At 44.0% G+C, this 15,923-nt stretch overlaps 6 non-coding genes across 6 annotated transcripts; all 6 read right to left on the bottom strand.

The window, feature by feature from the left end:
• Window positions 1-6,083: 6,083 nt before the first annotated feature.
• On the bottom strand, window positions 6,084-6,155 carry trnad-guc (transfer RNA aspartic acid (anticodon GUC)). The gene has a single exon. It is a non-coding gene; the product is annotated as a tRNA-Asp (tRNA).
• Window positions 6,156-8,039: 1,884 nt separating this feature from the next.
• On the bottom strand, window positions 8,040-8,111 carry trnad-guc (transfer RNA aspartic acid (anticodon GUC)). The gene has a single exon. It is a non-coding gene; the product is annotated as a tRNA-Asp (tRNA).
• A 1,578-nt stretch (window positions 8,112-9,689) lies between these two features.
• On the bottom strand, window positions 9,690-9,770 carry trnas-aga (transfer RNA serine (anticodon AGA)). The gene has a single exon. It is a non-coding gene; the product is annotated as a tRNA-Ser (tRNA).
• Window positions 9,771-11,627: 1,857 nt separating this feature from the next.
• On the bottom strand, window positions 11,628-11,708 carry trnas-aga (transfer RNA serine (anticodon AGA)). The gene has a single exon. It is a non-coding gene; the product is annotated as a tRNA-Ser (tRNA).
• Window positions 11,709-13,581: 1,873 nt separating this feature from the next.
• trnas-aga (transfer RNA serine (anticodon AGA)) lies at window positions 13,582-13,662 on the bottom strand. The gene has a single exon. It is a non-coding gene; the product is annotated as a tRNA-Ser (tRNA).
• A 219-nt stretch (window positions 13,663-13,881) lies between these two features.
• On the bottom strand, window positions 13,882-13,953 carry trnad-guc (transfer RNA aspartic acid (anticodon GUC)). Its single transcript has one exon. It is a non-coding gene; the product is annotated as a tRNA-Asp (tRNA).
• Between the last annotated feature and the right edge of the window lie 1,970 nt (window positions 13,954-15,923).

Here is a 15,923-nt window from a genome sequence, read left to right as displayed (position 1 = left end):
TGTGTCGCTGCCTTTTTAAACTTTACTCAGAAAAAACTCAGTCATCCATCTCTGTGCAGCAGACGGCCAAAGACTCTTGAAAAATTCTCCGTTTGCTAAAAATCTGGACGAGGCAATCTCCTCGACCTGTATTTTTAGAGTTCGATATTGCTCTGCAATTTTTTAATATGAATCTCTTCCAAGAAACAGAAGTAAAATTGTACAATTTGAAACAACTGCCTCCCCGTCGGGGAATTGAACCCCTTTCTCCCGTGTGACAGGCGGGGATACTCACCACTATACTAACGAGGAACTGACGGGTACCAGTTTTGTCAGAGCAGGAATCGAGTCACTGTGAACAGAACTGGACACCAGGAGAAGTCGACAGACACATTGAGAAACAGAGACAAACCGACAAACAGGGAGAGACAGACAGCGAGATCGAGACAACGAGAGACAGAAAGTGTGAGACTGAGAAGGAGAGGCAGACTGAGTGAGAAAAAGACTCAAACATATACATATGCAGAGATGTGTGTGTGTGATCTATTAAGAGAGAGGGGGAAAGAGTGATAGAAAGACAATGATAAAGACAGTGACAAGGAGACAGATGGAGAGAGATCGATAGAGACTAAAACAGAAAATGATGAAAATACTTCTCAGCTTACAGGCAGGGACTAACAGAGACATGCAAGGACATGGACAGACCGAAATGATGGGAAAGAGAGAGCCAGTCAGACAAAGAGTCTGAGAGAATCCAATTGGAACAGACGTGGCACCGTGAGAAAGAGACAGATTGAGAGACAGAGACAAACAGAGAAACAGGGACAGACAGAGTGAGTCAGACTGAGAGAGACAAAGACTCAAACATACAAACACATACACAACTCTCTGAAGAGAGAGAGAGGTAGAGACCGAGCGACGCAGATACATTTCACAATTTCATTTCATTATCGGTTCAGAGTGTCACATTGTTACAGAAAATTGCTGATTCAACCGATCAAAATCCGGTCTCACTGATCAGAATGGGAGGAAATCCGTGTTAAATTAAAGAGATACCAGGAGTGGGGTACGAACCCACGCGGGAAAAAAACATTAAAATTTAAGGCCAACGCCTCAACCACTCGGCTATCTTGGTCCTGTGAGACCTGCATTCTGTCTCTGTGAGAATCTGGGCTTCAACCCCAACCCCACATACAAACACATGCACATCGGCTTTCAGTGAGCATTTACGAACATTTTTAGTAATATTGGGACGGGGGCAACTTTCCTTTTCTTTTTCGAGTAATGTACTGGAACTTTCATATCCACCCGAGGGTGCAGACGGAACTTCAATTTAATATTTCATCCGAAAGTCAACAGCTTCAACATTACAAAATTCCCCAAGAGCTGCACTTGAGTGTTAGTCAAGATGATAATGCTCAAGTCTCAGAAGTGCGACTTGAACACACATACTCCCGATTCAGTCGAGAATGCTGCCACTGAACCAAAGCCGATACAAAAGTTCACAACTTTATTGTTTCCCCCAAGTCTGTTTTATAAGTTCCAGGACATACCAAATTCATGGTGATGATTTCCACAGACAGGTGCACATACACAGAGACATATATAGAGATAGACAGACACAGAGACACACACACATAACCAAACATTTGCATGCACCAACGGGCATGCACAGATGCCTTCGTCATTTCGAGGGATAGACAGGCTGAATCACTGTCGCAACTTTGACTGATGTTTGCGATTTTTGAAACGGATGTATCGTGAATATTGCAGATTAATACAAATGAGAAAAAAATGTCAGTGTTGAAAGGTGTGGGACGTTATTCCATCCATCTCAGGATCAGTTTGGCAGAGAACCGGTTAAATTGTGAAATAGAATGAAAAATGCAGATAATTGCAGTCGGCAGGATACCAACATGCGCGGGATAACCCAATGGATTTCTCGTCCATCGCCTTAACCACTCGTCCACGACTACTGTGTTGCTGTCTTCTTTAACGCTACTCAGAAAAAACTCAGTCATCCATCTCTGTGCAGCAGACGGCCAAAGACTCCTGAAAAATTATCCGTTTGCTAAAAATCTGGACGAGGCAATCTCATCTACCTGTATTTTTACAGTTCCATGTTGCTCTGGAACTTTTTAATGTGCATCTCTTCCAAGAAGCAGAAGTAAAATTCGACATCTTGAAACAACTGCATCCCCGTCGGGGAATTGAACCACGGTCTCCCGCGTGACAGGCGGGGATACTCACCACTATACTAAAGAGGAACTGACGGGTACCAGCGCTGTCAGAGCAGGAATCGAGTCACTGTGAACAGAACTGGACACCAGGAGAAGTCGACAGACACATTGAGAGAGAGAGACAAACCGACAAACAGGGAGAGACAGACAGCGAGATAGAGACAACGAGAGACAGAAAGTGTGAGACTGAGAAGGAGAGGCAGATTAAGTGAGAAAAAGACTCAAATATATACATATACAGAGATGTGTGTGTGATCTATTAAGAGAGAGAGGGAAAGAGTGAGAGAAAGACAATGACAAAGACAGTGACAAGGAGAGAGACAGATAGAGAGAGAGCGATAGAGACTAAAACAGAAAATGATGGAAATACTTCTCAGCTTACAGGCAGGGACTAACAGAGACAGGCAAAGACATGGACAGACCGAAATGATGGGAAAGAGAGAGCCAGTCAGACAAACAGTCAGAGAGAATCCCATTGGACTAGACGTGGCACCGTGAGAAAGAGACAGATTGAGAGACAGAGACAAACAGAGAAACAGGGACAGACAGAGTGAGTCAGACTGAGAGAGACAAAGACTCAAACATACAAACACATACACAACTCTCTGAAGAGAGAGAGAGGTAGGGACCGAGCGACGCAGATACATTTCACAATTTCATTTCATGATCGGTTCAGAGTGTCACATTGTTACAAAAAATTGCTGATTCAACCGATCAAAATCCGGTCTCACTGATCAGAATGGGAGGAAATCCGTGTTAAATTAAAGAGATACCAGGAGTGGGGTACGAACCCACGCGGGAAAAAAACATTAAAATTTAAGGCCAACGCCTCAACCACTCGGCTATTCTGGTCCTGTGAGACCTGCATTCTGTCTCTCTGAGAATCTGGGCTTCAACCCCAACCCCACATACAAACACATGCACATCGGATTTCAGTGAGCATTTACGAACATTTTTAGTAATATTGAGACGGGGGCAACTTTCCTTTTCTTTTTCGAGTAATGTACTGGAACTTTCATATCCACCCGAGGGTGCAGACGGAACTTCAATTTAATATTTCATCCGAAAGTCAACAGCTTCAACATTACAAAATTCCCCAAGAGCTGCACTTGAGTGTTAGTCAAGATGATAATGCTCAAGTCTCAGAAGTGCGACTTGAACACACATACTCCCGATTCAGTCGAGAATGCTGCCACTGAACCAAAGCCGATAAAAAAGTTCACAACTTTATTGTTTCCCCCAAGTCTTTTTTATAAGTTCCAGGACATACCAAATTCATGGTGATGATTTCCACAGACAGTTGCACATACACAGAGACATATATAGAGATAGACAGACACAGAGACACGCACACACATAACCAAAAATTTGCACACACCAACGGGAATGCACAGATGCCTTCGTCATCTCGAGGGATAGACAGGCTGAATCACTGTCGCAACTTTGACTGATGTTTGCGATTTTTGAAACGTATGTATCGTGAATATTGCAGATTAGTAAAAATGAGAAAAAAATGTCAGTGTTGAAAGGTGTGGGACGTTATTCCATCCATCTCAGGATCAGTTTGGCAGAGAACCGGTTGAATTGTGAAATGGAATGAAAAATGCTGAGAATCGTAGCCGGCAGGATTCGCAGGATAATCCCAATGGATTTCCAATCCATCGCCTTAACCACTCGGCCACAACTACTGTTTCGCTGCTTTATTAAACGTTACTCAGAAAAAACTCAGTCATCCATCTCTGTGCAGCAGACGGCCAAAGACTCCTGAAAAATTCTCCGTTTGCTAAAAATCTGGACGAGGCAATCTCCTCTACCTGTATTTTTACAGTTCGATATTGCTCTGCAATTTTTTAATATGAATCTCTTCCAAGAAACAGAAGTAAAATTCTACAATTTGAAACAACTGACTCCCTGTCGGGGAATGGAACCCCGGTCTCCCACGTGACAGGCGGGGATACTCACCACTATACTAACGAGGAATTGACGTGTACCCGCTCTGTCAAAGCAGGAATCGAGCCACTGTGAACAGAACTGGACACCATGAGAAGTCGACAGACACATTGAGAGACACAGACAAACCGACAAACAGGGAGAGACAGACAGCGAGATAGAGACAACGAAAGACAGAAAGTGTGAGTCTGAGAAGGAGAGGCAGACTGAGTGAGAAAAAGACTCAAACAGATACATATACAGAGATGTGTGTGTGTGATCTATTAAGAGAGAGAGGGAAAGAGTGATAGAAAGACAATGATAAAGACAGTGACAAGGAGACAGATGGAGAGAGATCGATAGAGACTAAAACAGAAAATGATGAAAATACTTCTCAGCTTACAGGCAGGGACTAACAGAGACAGGCAAAGACATGGACAGACCGAAATGATGGGAAAGAGAGAGCCAGTCAGACAAAGAGTCTGAGAGAATCCAATTGGAACAGACGTGCCACCGTGAGAAAGAGACAGATTGAGAGACAGAGACAAACAGAGAAACAGGGACAGACAGAGTGAGTCAGACTGAGAGAGACAAAGACTCAAACATACAAACACATACACAACTCTCTGAAGAGAGAGAGAGAGGTAGAGACCGAGCAACGCAGATACATTTCACAATTTCATTTCATTATCGGTTCAGAGTGTCACATTGTCACAGAAAATTGCTGATTCAACCGATGAAAATCCGGTCTCACTGATCAGAATGGGAGGAAATCCGTGTTAAATTAAAGAGATAACAGGAGTGGGGGACGAACCCACGCGGGACAAACCCATTGAATTTAAGGCCAACGCCTCAACCACTCGGCTATCCTGGTCCTGTGAGAACCTGCATTCTGTCTCTGTGAGAATCTGGGCTTCAACCCCAACCCCACATACAAACACATGCACATCGGCTTTCAATGAGCATTTACGAACATTTTTATTAATATTGAGACGGGGGCAACTCTCCTTTCTTTTTCGAGTAATGTACTGGGAACTTTCTTATCCACCCGAGGGTGCAGACGGAGCTTCAATTTAACATTTCATCCGAAAGTCAACAGCTTCAACATTGCAAAATTCCCCAAGTGCTGCACTTGAGTGTTAGCCAAGATGATAATGCTCAAGTCTCAGAAGTGCGACTTGAACAGACAAACTCCCGATTCAGTCGAGAATGCTGCCACTGAAACAAAGCCGATACAAAAGTTCACAACCTTATAATTTCCTCCAAGTCTGTTTTATAAGTTCCAGGACATACCAAATTCATGGTGATGATTTCCACAGACAGGTGCACATACACAGAGACATATATAGAGATAGACAGACACAGAGACACACACACATAACCAAACATTTGCACGCACCAACGGGCATGCACAGATGCCTTCGTCATTTCGAGGGATAGACAGGCTGAATCACTGTCGCAACTTTGACTGATGTTTGCGATTTTTGAAACGGATGTATCGTGAATATTGCAGATTAATACAAATGAGAAAAAAATGTCAGTGTTGAAAGGTGTGGGACGTTATTCCATCCATCTCAGGATCAGTTTGGCAGAGAACCGGTTAAATTGTGAAATAGAATGAAAAATGCAGATAATTGCAGTCGGCAGGATACCAACATGCGCGGGATAACCCAATGGATTTCTCGTCCATCGCCTTAACCACTCGTCCACGACTACTGTGTTGCTGTCTTCTTTAACGCTACTCAGAAAAAACTCAGTCATCCATCTCTGTGCAGCAGACGGCCAAAGACTCCTGAAAAATTCTCCGTTTGCTAAAAATCTGGACGAGACAATCTCATCTACCTATATTTTTACAGTTCCATATTGCTCTGGAACTTTTTAATATGCATCTCTTCCAAGAAACAGAAGTAAAATTCGACATCTTGAAACAACTGCATCCCCGTCGGGGAATTGAACCCCGGTCTCCCGCGTGACAGGCGGGGATACTCACCACTATACTAACGAGGAACTGACGGGTACCAGCTCTGTCAGAGCAGGAATCGAATCACTGTGAACAGAACTGGACACCAGGAGAAGTCGACAGACACATTGAGAGACAGAGACAAACCGACAAACAGGGAGAGACAGACAGCGAGATAGAGACAACGAGAGACAGAAAGTGTGAGACTGAGAAGGAGAGGCAGACTGAGTGAGAAAAAGACTCAAATATATACATATACAGAGATGTGTGTGTGATCTATTAAGAGAGAGAGGGAAAGAGTGAGAGAAAGACAATGATCAAGACAGTGACAAGGAGAGAGACAGATAGAGAGAGAGCGATAGAGACTAAAACAGAAAATGATGGAAATACTTCTCAGCTTACAGGCAGGGACTAAAAGAGACAAGCAAAGACATGGACAGACCGAAATGATGGGAAAGAGAGAGCCAGTCAGACAAAGAGTCAGAGAGAATCCCATTGGACCAGACGTGGCACCGTGAGAAAGAGACAGATTGAGAGACAAAGACAAACAGAGAAACAGGGACAGACAGAGTGAGTCAGACTGAGAGAGACAAAGACTCAAACATACAAAACTCTCTGAAGAGAGAGAGAGAGGCAGAAAGCGAGCGACACAGATACATTTCACAATCGGTTCAGAGTGTCACATTGTTACAGAAAATTGCTGATTCAACCGATGAAAATCCAGTCTCACTGATCAGAATGGGAGGAAATCCGTGTTAAATTAAAGAGACAGCAGGAGTGGGGGACGAACCCACGCGGGAGACGAACCCACGCGGGACAAACTCATTGAGTTTTAAGGCCAACGCCTCAACCACTCGGCTATTCTGGTCCTGTGAGAACCTGGATTCTGTCTCTGTGAGAATCTGGGCTTCAACCCCAACCCCACATGCAAACACATGCACATCGGCTTTCAGTGAGCATTTACGAACATTTTTAGTAATATTGACACGGGGGCAACTCTCCTATTCTTTTTCGAGTAATGCACTGGGAACTTTCATATCCACCCGAGGGTGCAGACGGAGCTTCAATTTAATTTTTCATCCGAAAGTCAACAGCCATAACATTGCAAAATTCCCCAAGTGCTGCACTTGAGTGTTTGCCAAGATGATATGCTCAAGTCTCAGGAGTGCGACTTGAACAGACAAACTCCCGATTCAGTCGAGAATGCGGCCACTGAACCACAGCCGATACAAAATTTCACAACCGTATTATTTTCCCCAAGTCGTTTTTATAAGTTCCAGGACATACCAAATTCATGGTGATGATTTCCAGTGACAGTTGCACATACACAGAGACATATAAATAGATAGACAGACACAGAGACCCACACACATGTAACCAAAAATTTGCACGCACCAACGGGCATGCACAGATGCCTCAGACATCTCGAGGGATAGACAGGCTGAATCACTGTCGCAACTTTGACTGATGTTTGCGATTTTTGAAACGGATGTATCGTGAATATTGCAGATTAATAAAAATGAGAAAAAAATGTCAAAGTTGAAAGGTGTGGGACGTTATTCCATCTACCTCAGGATCAGTTTGGCAGAGAACCGGTTAAATTGTGAAATGGAATGAAAAATGCTGAGAATCGTAGTCGGCAGGATTCGAATCTGCGCGGGATAACCCAATGGATTTCTAGTCCATCGCCTTAACCACTCGGCCACGAGTACTGTGTCGCTGCCTTTTTAAACTTTACTCAGAAAAAACTCAGTCATCCATCTCTGTGCAGCAGACGGCCAAAGACTCCTGAAAAATTCTCCGTTTGCTAAAAATCTGGACGAGACAATCTCATCGACCTGTATTTTTACAGTTCCATATTGCTCTGGAACTTTTTAATATGCATCTCTTCCAAGAAACAGAAGTAAAATTCGACATCTTGAAACAACTGCCTCCCCGTCGGGGAATTGAACCCCGGTCTCCCGCGTGACAGGCGGGGATACTCACCACTATACTAACGAGGAACTGACGGGTACCAGCTCTGTCAGAGCAGGAATCGAGTCACTGTGAACAGAACTGGACACCAGGAGAAGTCGACAGACACATTGAGAGACAGAGACAAATCGACAAACAGGGAGAGACAGACAGCGAGATAGAGACAACGAGAGACAGAAAGTGTGAGACTGAGAAGGAGAGGCAGACTGAGTGAGAAAAAGACTCAAATATATACATACACAGAGATGTGTGTGTGATCTATTAAGAGAGAGAGGGAAAGAGTGAGAGAAAGACAATGATAAAGACAGTGACAAGGAGAGAGACAGATAGAGAGAGAGCGATAGAGACTAAAACAGAAAATGATGGAAATACTTCTCAGCTTACAGGCAGGGACTAACAGAGACAGGCAAAGACATGGACAGACCGAAATGATGGGAAAGAGAGAGCCAGTCAGACAAACAGTCAGAGAGAATCCCATTGGACCAGAAGTGGCAACGTGAGAAAGAGACAGATTGAGAGACAAAGACAAACAGAGAAGCAGGGACAGACAGAGTGAGTCAGACTGAGAGAGACAAAGACTCAAACATACAAAACTCTCTGAAGAGAGAGAGAGGCAGAAACCGAGCGACACAGATACATTTCACAATTTCATTTCATTATCGGTTCAGAGTGTCACATTGTTACAGAAAATTGCTGATTCAACCGATGAAAATCCGGTCTCACTGATCAGAATGGGAGGAAATCCGTGTTAAATTAAAGAGACACCAGGAGTGGGAGACGAACCCACGCGGGACAAACTCATTGAGTTTTAAGGCCAACGCCTCAACCACTCGGCTATTCTGGTCCTGTGAGAACCTGGATTCTGTCTCTGTGAGAATCTGGGCTTCAACCCCAACCCCACATACAAACACATGCACATCGGCTTTCAGTGAGCATTTACGAACATTTTTAGTAATATTGACACGGGGGCAACTCTCCTATTCTTTTTCGAGTAATGCACTGGGAACTTTCATATCCACCCGAGGGTGCAGACGGAGCTTCAATTTAATTTTTCATCCGAAAGTCAACAGCCATAACATTGCAAAATTCCCCAAGTGCTGCACTTGAGTGTTGGCCAAGATGATATGCTCAAGTCTCAGGAGTGCGACTTGAACAGACAAACTCCCGATTCAGTCGAGAATGCGGCTACTGAACCAAAGCCGATACAAAAGTTCACAACCGTATTATTTTCCCCAAGTCGTTTTTATAAGTTCCAGGACATACCAAATTCATGGTGATGATTTCCAGTGACAGTTGCACATACACAGAGACATATAAATAGATAGACAGACACAGAGACCCACACACATGTAACCAAAAATTTGCACGCACCAACGGGCATGCACAGATGCCTCAGACATCTCGAGGGATAGACAGGCTGAATCACTGTCGCAACTTTGACTGATGTTTGCGATTTTTGAAACGGATGTATCGTGAATATTGCAGGTTAATAAAAATGAGAAAAAAATGTCAAAGTTGAAAGGTGTGGGACGTTATTCCGTCTATCTCAGGATCAGTTTGGCAGAGAACCGGTTCAATTGTGAAATGGAATGAAAAATGCTGAGAATCGTAGTCGGCAGGATTCGAACCTGCGCGGGATAACCCAATGGATTTCTAGTCCATCGCCTTAACCACTCGGCCACGACTACTGTGTCGCTGCCTTTTTAAACTTTACTCAGAAAAAACTCAGTCATCCATCTCTGTGCAGCAGACGGCCAAAGACTCCTGAAAAACTCTCCGTTTGCTTAAAATCTGGACGAGACAATCTCATCTACCTGTATTTTTACAGTTCCATATTGCTCTGGAACTTATTAATATGCATCTCTTCAAAGAAACAGAAGTAAAATTCGACATCTTGAAACAACTGCATCCCCATCGGGGAATTGAACCACAGTCTCCCGCGTGACAGGCGGGGATACTCACCACTATACTACCGAGGAACTGACGGGTACCAGTTCTGTCAGAGCTGGAATCGAGTCACTGTGAACAGAACTGGACACCAGGAGAAGTCGACAGACACATTGAGAGACAGAGACAAACCGACAAACAGGGAGAGACAGACAGCGAGATAGAGACAACGAGAGACAGAAAGTGTGAGACTGAGAAGGAGAGGCAGACTGAGTGAGAAAAAGACTCAAATATATACATATACAGAGATGTGTGTGTGATCTATTAAGAGAGAGAGGGAAAGAGTGAGAGAAAGAAAATGATAAAGTCAGTGACAAGGAGAGAGACAGATAGAGAGAGAGCGATAGAGACGAAAACGGAAAATAATGGAAATACTTCTCAGCTTACAGGCAGGGACTAACAGAGATAAGCAAAGACATGGACAGACCGAAATGATGGGAAAGAGAGAGCCTTTCAGACAAAGAGTCAGAGAGAATCCCATTGGACCAGACGTGGCACCGTGAGAAAGAGACAGATTGAGAGACAAAGACAAACAGAGAAACAGGGACAGACAGAGTGAGTCAGACGAAGAGAGACAAAGACTCAAACATACAAACTCTCTGAAGAGAGAGAGAGAGGCAGAAACCGAGCGACACAGATACATTTCACAATCGGTTCAGAGTGTCACATTGTTACAGAAAATTGCTGATTCAACCGATGAAAATCCGGTCTCACTGATCAGAATGGGAGGAAATCCGTGTTAAATTAAAGAGACACCAGGAGTGGGAGACGAACCCACGCGGGACAAACTCATTGAGTTTTAAGGCCAACGCCTCAACCACTCGGCTATTCTGGTCCTGTGAGAACTTGGATTCTGTCTCTGTGAGAATCTGGGCTTCAACCCCAACCCCACATACAAACACATGCACATCGGCTTTCAGTGAGCATTTACGAACATTTTTAGTAATATTGACACGGGGGCAACTCTCCTATTCTTTTTCGAGTAATGCACTGGGAACTTTCATATCCACCCGAGGGTGCAGACGGAGCTTCAATTTAATTTTTCATCCGAAAGTCAACAGCCATAACATTGCAAAATTCCCCAAGTGCTGCACTTGAGTGTTGGCCAAGATGATATGCTCAAGTCTCAGGAGTGCGACTTGAACAGACAAACTCCCGATTCAGTCGAGAATGCGGCTACTGAACCAAAGCCGATACAAAAGTTCACAACCGTATTATTTTCCCCAAGTCGTTTTTATAAGTTCCAGGACATACCAAATTCATGGTGATGATTTCCAGTGACAGTTGCACATACACAGAGACATATAAATAGATAGACAGACACAGAGACCCACACACATGTAACCAAAAATTTGCACGCACCAACGGGCATGCACAGATGCCTCAGACATCTCGAGGGATAGACAGGCTGAATCACTGTCGCAACTTTGACTGATGTTTGCGATTTTTGAAACGGATGTATCGTGAATATTGCAGGTTAATAAAAATGAGAAAAAAATGTCAAAGTTGAAAGGTGTGGGACGTTATTCCATCTATCTCAGGATCAGTTTGGCAGAGAACCGGTTAAATTGTGAAATGGAATGAAAAATGCTGAGAATCGTAGTCGGCAGGATTCGAACCTGCGCGGGATAACCCAATGGATTTCTAGTCCATCGCCTTAACCACTCGGCCACGACTACTGTGTCGCTGCCTTTTTAAACTTTACTCAGAAAAAACTCAGTCATCCATCTCTGTGCAGCAGACGGCCAAAGACTCCTGAAAAACTCTCCGTTTGCTAAAAATCTGGACGAGACAATCTCATCTCCCTGTATTTTTTCAGTTCCACATTGCTCTGGAACTTTTTAACATGCATCTCTTCCAAGAAACAGAAGTAAAATTCGACATCTTGAAACAACTGCAGCCCCGTCGGGGAAGTGAACCACGGTCTCCCGCGTGACAGGCGGGGATACTCACCACTATACTAACGAGAAACTGACGGGTACCAGTTCTGTCAGAGCAGGAATCGAGTCACTGTGAACAGAACTGGACACCAGGAGAAGTCGACAGACACATTGAGAGACAGAGACAAACCGACAAACAGGGAGAGACAGACAGCGAGATAGAGACAACGAGAGACAGAAAGTGTGAGACTGAGAAGGAGAGGCAGACTGAGTGAGAAAAAGACTCAAATATATACATATACAGAGATGTGTGTGTGATCTATTAAGAGAGAGAGGGAAAGAGTGAGAGAAAGACAATGATAAAGACAGTGACAAGGAGAGAGACAGATAGAGAGAGAGCGATAGAGACTAAAACAGAAAATGATGGAAATACTTCTCAGCTTACAGGCAGGGAGTAACAGAGATAAGCAAAGAAATGGACAGACCGAAATGATGGGAAAGAGAGAGCCAGTCAGACAAAGAGTCAGAGAGAATCCCATTGGACCAGACGTGCCAACGTGAGAAAGAGACAGATTGAGAGACAAAGACAAACAGAGAAACAGGGACAGACAGAGTGAGTCAGACTGAGAGAGACAAAGACTCAAACATACAAAACTCTCTGAAGAGAGAGAGAGGCAGAAACCGAGCGACACAGATACATTTCACAATCGGTTCAGAGTGTCACATTGTTACAGAAAATTGCTGATTCAACCGATGAAAATCCAGTCTCACTGATCAGAATGGGAGGAAATCCGAGTTAAATTAAAGAGACACCAGGAGTGGGGGACTAACACACGCGGGAGACGAACCCACGCGGGACAAACTCATTGAGTTTTAAGGCCAACGCCTCAACCACTCGGCTATTCTGGTCCTGTGAGAACCTGGATTCTGTCTCTGTGAGAATCTGGGCTTCAAACCCAACCCCACGTACAAACACATGCACATCGGCATTCAGTGAGCATTTACGAACATTTTTAGTAATATTGAGACGGGGGCAACTCTCCTATTCTTTTTCGAGTAATGCACTAGGAACTTTCATATCCACCCGAGGGTGCAGACGGAGCTTCAATTTAATTTTTCATCCGAAAGTCAACAGCCATAACATTGCAAAATTCCCCAAATGCTGCACTTGAGTGTTAGCCAAGATGATATGCTCAAGTCTCAGGAGTGCGACTTGAACAGACAAACTCCCGATTCAGTCGAGAATGCGGCCACTGAACCAAAGCCGATACAAAATTTCACAACCGTATTATTTTCACCAAGTCGTTTTTATAAGTTCCAGGACATACCAAATTCATGGTGATGATTTCCAGTGACAGTTGCACATACACAGAGACATATAAATAGATAGACAGACACAGAGACCCACACACATGTAACCAAAAATTTGCACGCACCAACGGGCATGCACAGATGCCTCAGACATCTCGAGGGATAGACAGGCTGAATCACTGTCGCAACTTTGACTGATGTTTGCGATTTTTCAAACGGATGTATCGTGAATATTGCAGATTAATAAAAATGAGAAAGAAATGTCAAAGTTGAAAGGTGTGGGACGTTATTCCATCTATCTCAGGATCAGTTTGGCAGAGAACCGGTTAAATTGTGAAATGGAATGAAAAATACTGAGAATCGTAGTCGGCAGGATTCGAACCTGCGCGGGATAACCCAATGGATTTCTAGTCCATCGCCTTAACCACTCGGGCACGACTACTGTGTCGCTGCCTTTTTAAACTTTACTCAGAAAAAACTCAGTCATCCATCTCTGTGCAGCAGACGGCCAAAGACTCCTGAAAAATTCTCCGTTTGCTAAAAATCTGGACGAGACAAACTCATCTACCTGTATTTTTACAGTTCCATATTGCTCTGGAACTTTTTAACATGCATCTCTTCCAAGAAACAGAAGTAAAATTCGACATCTTGAAACAACTGCATCCCCGTCGGGGAATTGAACCCCGGTCTCCCGCGTGACAGGCGGGGATACTCACCACTATACTAACGAGGAACTAACGGGTACCACTTCTGTCAGAGCAGGAATCGAGTCACTGTGAACAGAACTGGACACCAGGAGAAGTCGACAGACACATTGAGAGACAGAGACAAAACGACAAACAGGGAGAGACAGACAGCGAGATAGAGACAACGAGAGACAGAAAGTGTGAGACTGAGAAGGAGAGGCAGACTGAGTGAGAAAAAGACTCAAATATATACATATACAGAGATGTGTGTGTGATCTATTAAGAGAGAGAGGGAAAGAGTGAGAGAAAGACAATGATAAAGACAGTGACAAGGAGAGAGACAGATAGAGAGAGAGCGATAGAGACTAAAACAGAAAATGATGGAAACACTTCTCAGCTTACAGGCAGGGACTAACAGAGACAAGCAAAGACATGGACAGACCGAAATGATGGGAAAGAGAGAGCCAGTCAGACAAAGAGTCAGAGAGAATCCCATTGGACCAGACGTGGCACCGTGAGAAAGAGACAGATTGAGAGACAAAGACAAACAGAGAAACAGGGACAGACAGAGTGAGTCAGACTGAGAGAGACAAAGACTCAAACATGCAAAACTCTCTGAAGAGAGAGAGAGAGGCAGAAACCGAGCGACACAGATACATTTCACAATCGGTTCAGAGTGTCACATTGTTACAGAAAATTGCTGATTCAACCGATGAAAATCCAGTCTCACTGATCAGAATGGGAGGAAATCCGTGTTAAATTAAAGAGACACCAGAAGTGGGGGACTAACCCACGCGGGAGACGAACCCACGCGGGACAAACTCATTGAGTTTTAAGGTTAACGCCTCAACCACTCGGCTATTCTGGTCCTGTGAGAACCTGGATTCTGTCTCTGTGAGAATCTGGGCTTCAAACCCAACCCCACATACAAACACATGCACATCGGCTTTCAGTGAGCATTTACGAACATTTTTAGTAATATTGACACGGGGGCAACTCTCCTATTCTTTTTCGAGTAATGCACTGGGAACTTTCATATCCACCCGAGGGTGCAGACGGAGCTTCAATTTAATTTTTCATCCGAAAGTCAACAGCCATAACATTGCAAAATTCCCCAAGTGCTGCACTTGACTGTTGGCCAAGATGATATGCTCAAGTCTCAGGAGTGCGACTTGAACAGACAAACTCCCGATTCAGTCGAGAATGCGGCCACTGAACCAAAGCCGATACAAAAGTTCACAAGCGTATTATTTTCCCCAAGTCGTTTTTATAAGTTCCAGGACATACCAAATTCATGGTGATGATTTCCAGTGACAGTTGCACATACACAGAGACATATAAATAGATAGACAGACACAGAGACCCACACACATGTCACCAAAAATTTGCACGCACCAACGGGCATGCACAGATGCCTCAGACATCTCGAGGGATAGACAGGCTGAATCACTGTCGCAACTTTGACTGATGTTTGCGATTTTTGAAACGGATGTATCGTGAATATTGCAGATTAATAAAAATGAGAAAAAAATGTCAAAGTTGAAAGGTGTGGGACGTTATTCCATTTATCTCATGATCAGTTTTGCAGAGAACCGGTTAAATTGTGAAATGGAATGAAAAATGCTGAGAATCATAGTCGGCAGGATTCGAACGTGCGTGGGATAACCCAATGGATTTCTAGTCCATCGCCTCAACCACTCGGCCACGACTACTGTGTCGCTGCCTTTTTAAACTTTACTCAGAAAAAACTCAGTCATCCATCTCTGTGCAGCAGACGGCCAAAGACTCCTGAAAAATTCTCCGTTTGCTAAAAATCTGGACGAGAAAATCTCATCTACCTATATTTTTACAGTTCCATATTGCTCTGGAATTTTTTAATATGCATCTCTTCCAAGAAACAGAAGTAAAATTCGACATCTTGAAACAACTGCCTCCCCGTCGGGGAATTGAACCACGGTCTCCCGCGTGACAGGCAGGGATACTCACCACTATACTAACGAGGAACTGACGGGCACCA

This window comes from Pristiophorus japonicus, chromosome 23 (assembly GCF_044704955.1).
Source record: "Pristiophorus japonicus isolate sPriJap1 chromosome 23, sPriJap1.hap1, whole genome shotgun sequence".
Lineage (NCBI taxonomy): Eukaryota > Metazoa > Chordata > Chondrichthyes > Pristiophoridae > Pristiophorus > Pristiophorus japonicus.
The sequence above is the reverse complement of the archived record's forward strand: the minus strand, read 5'-3'. Positions and strand labels throughout refer to the sequence as shown.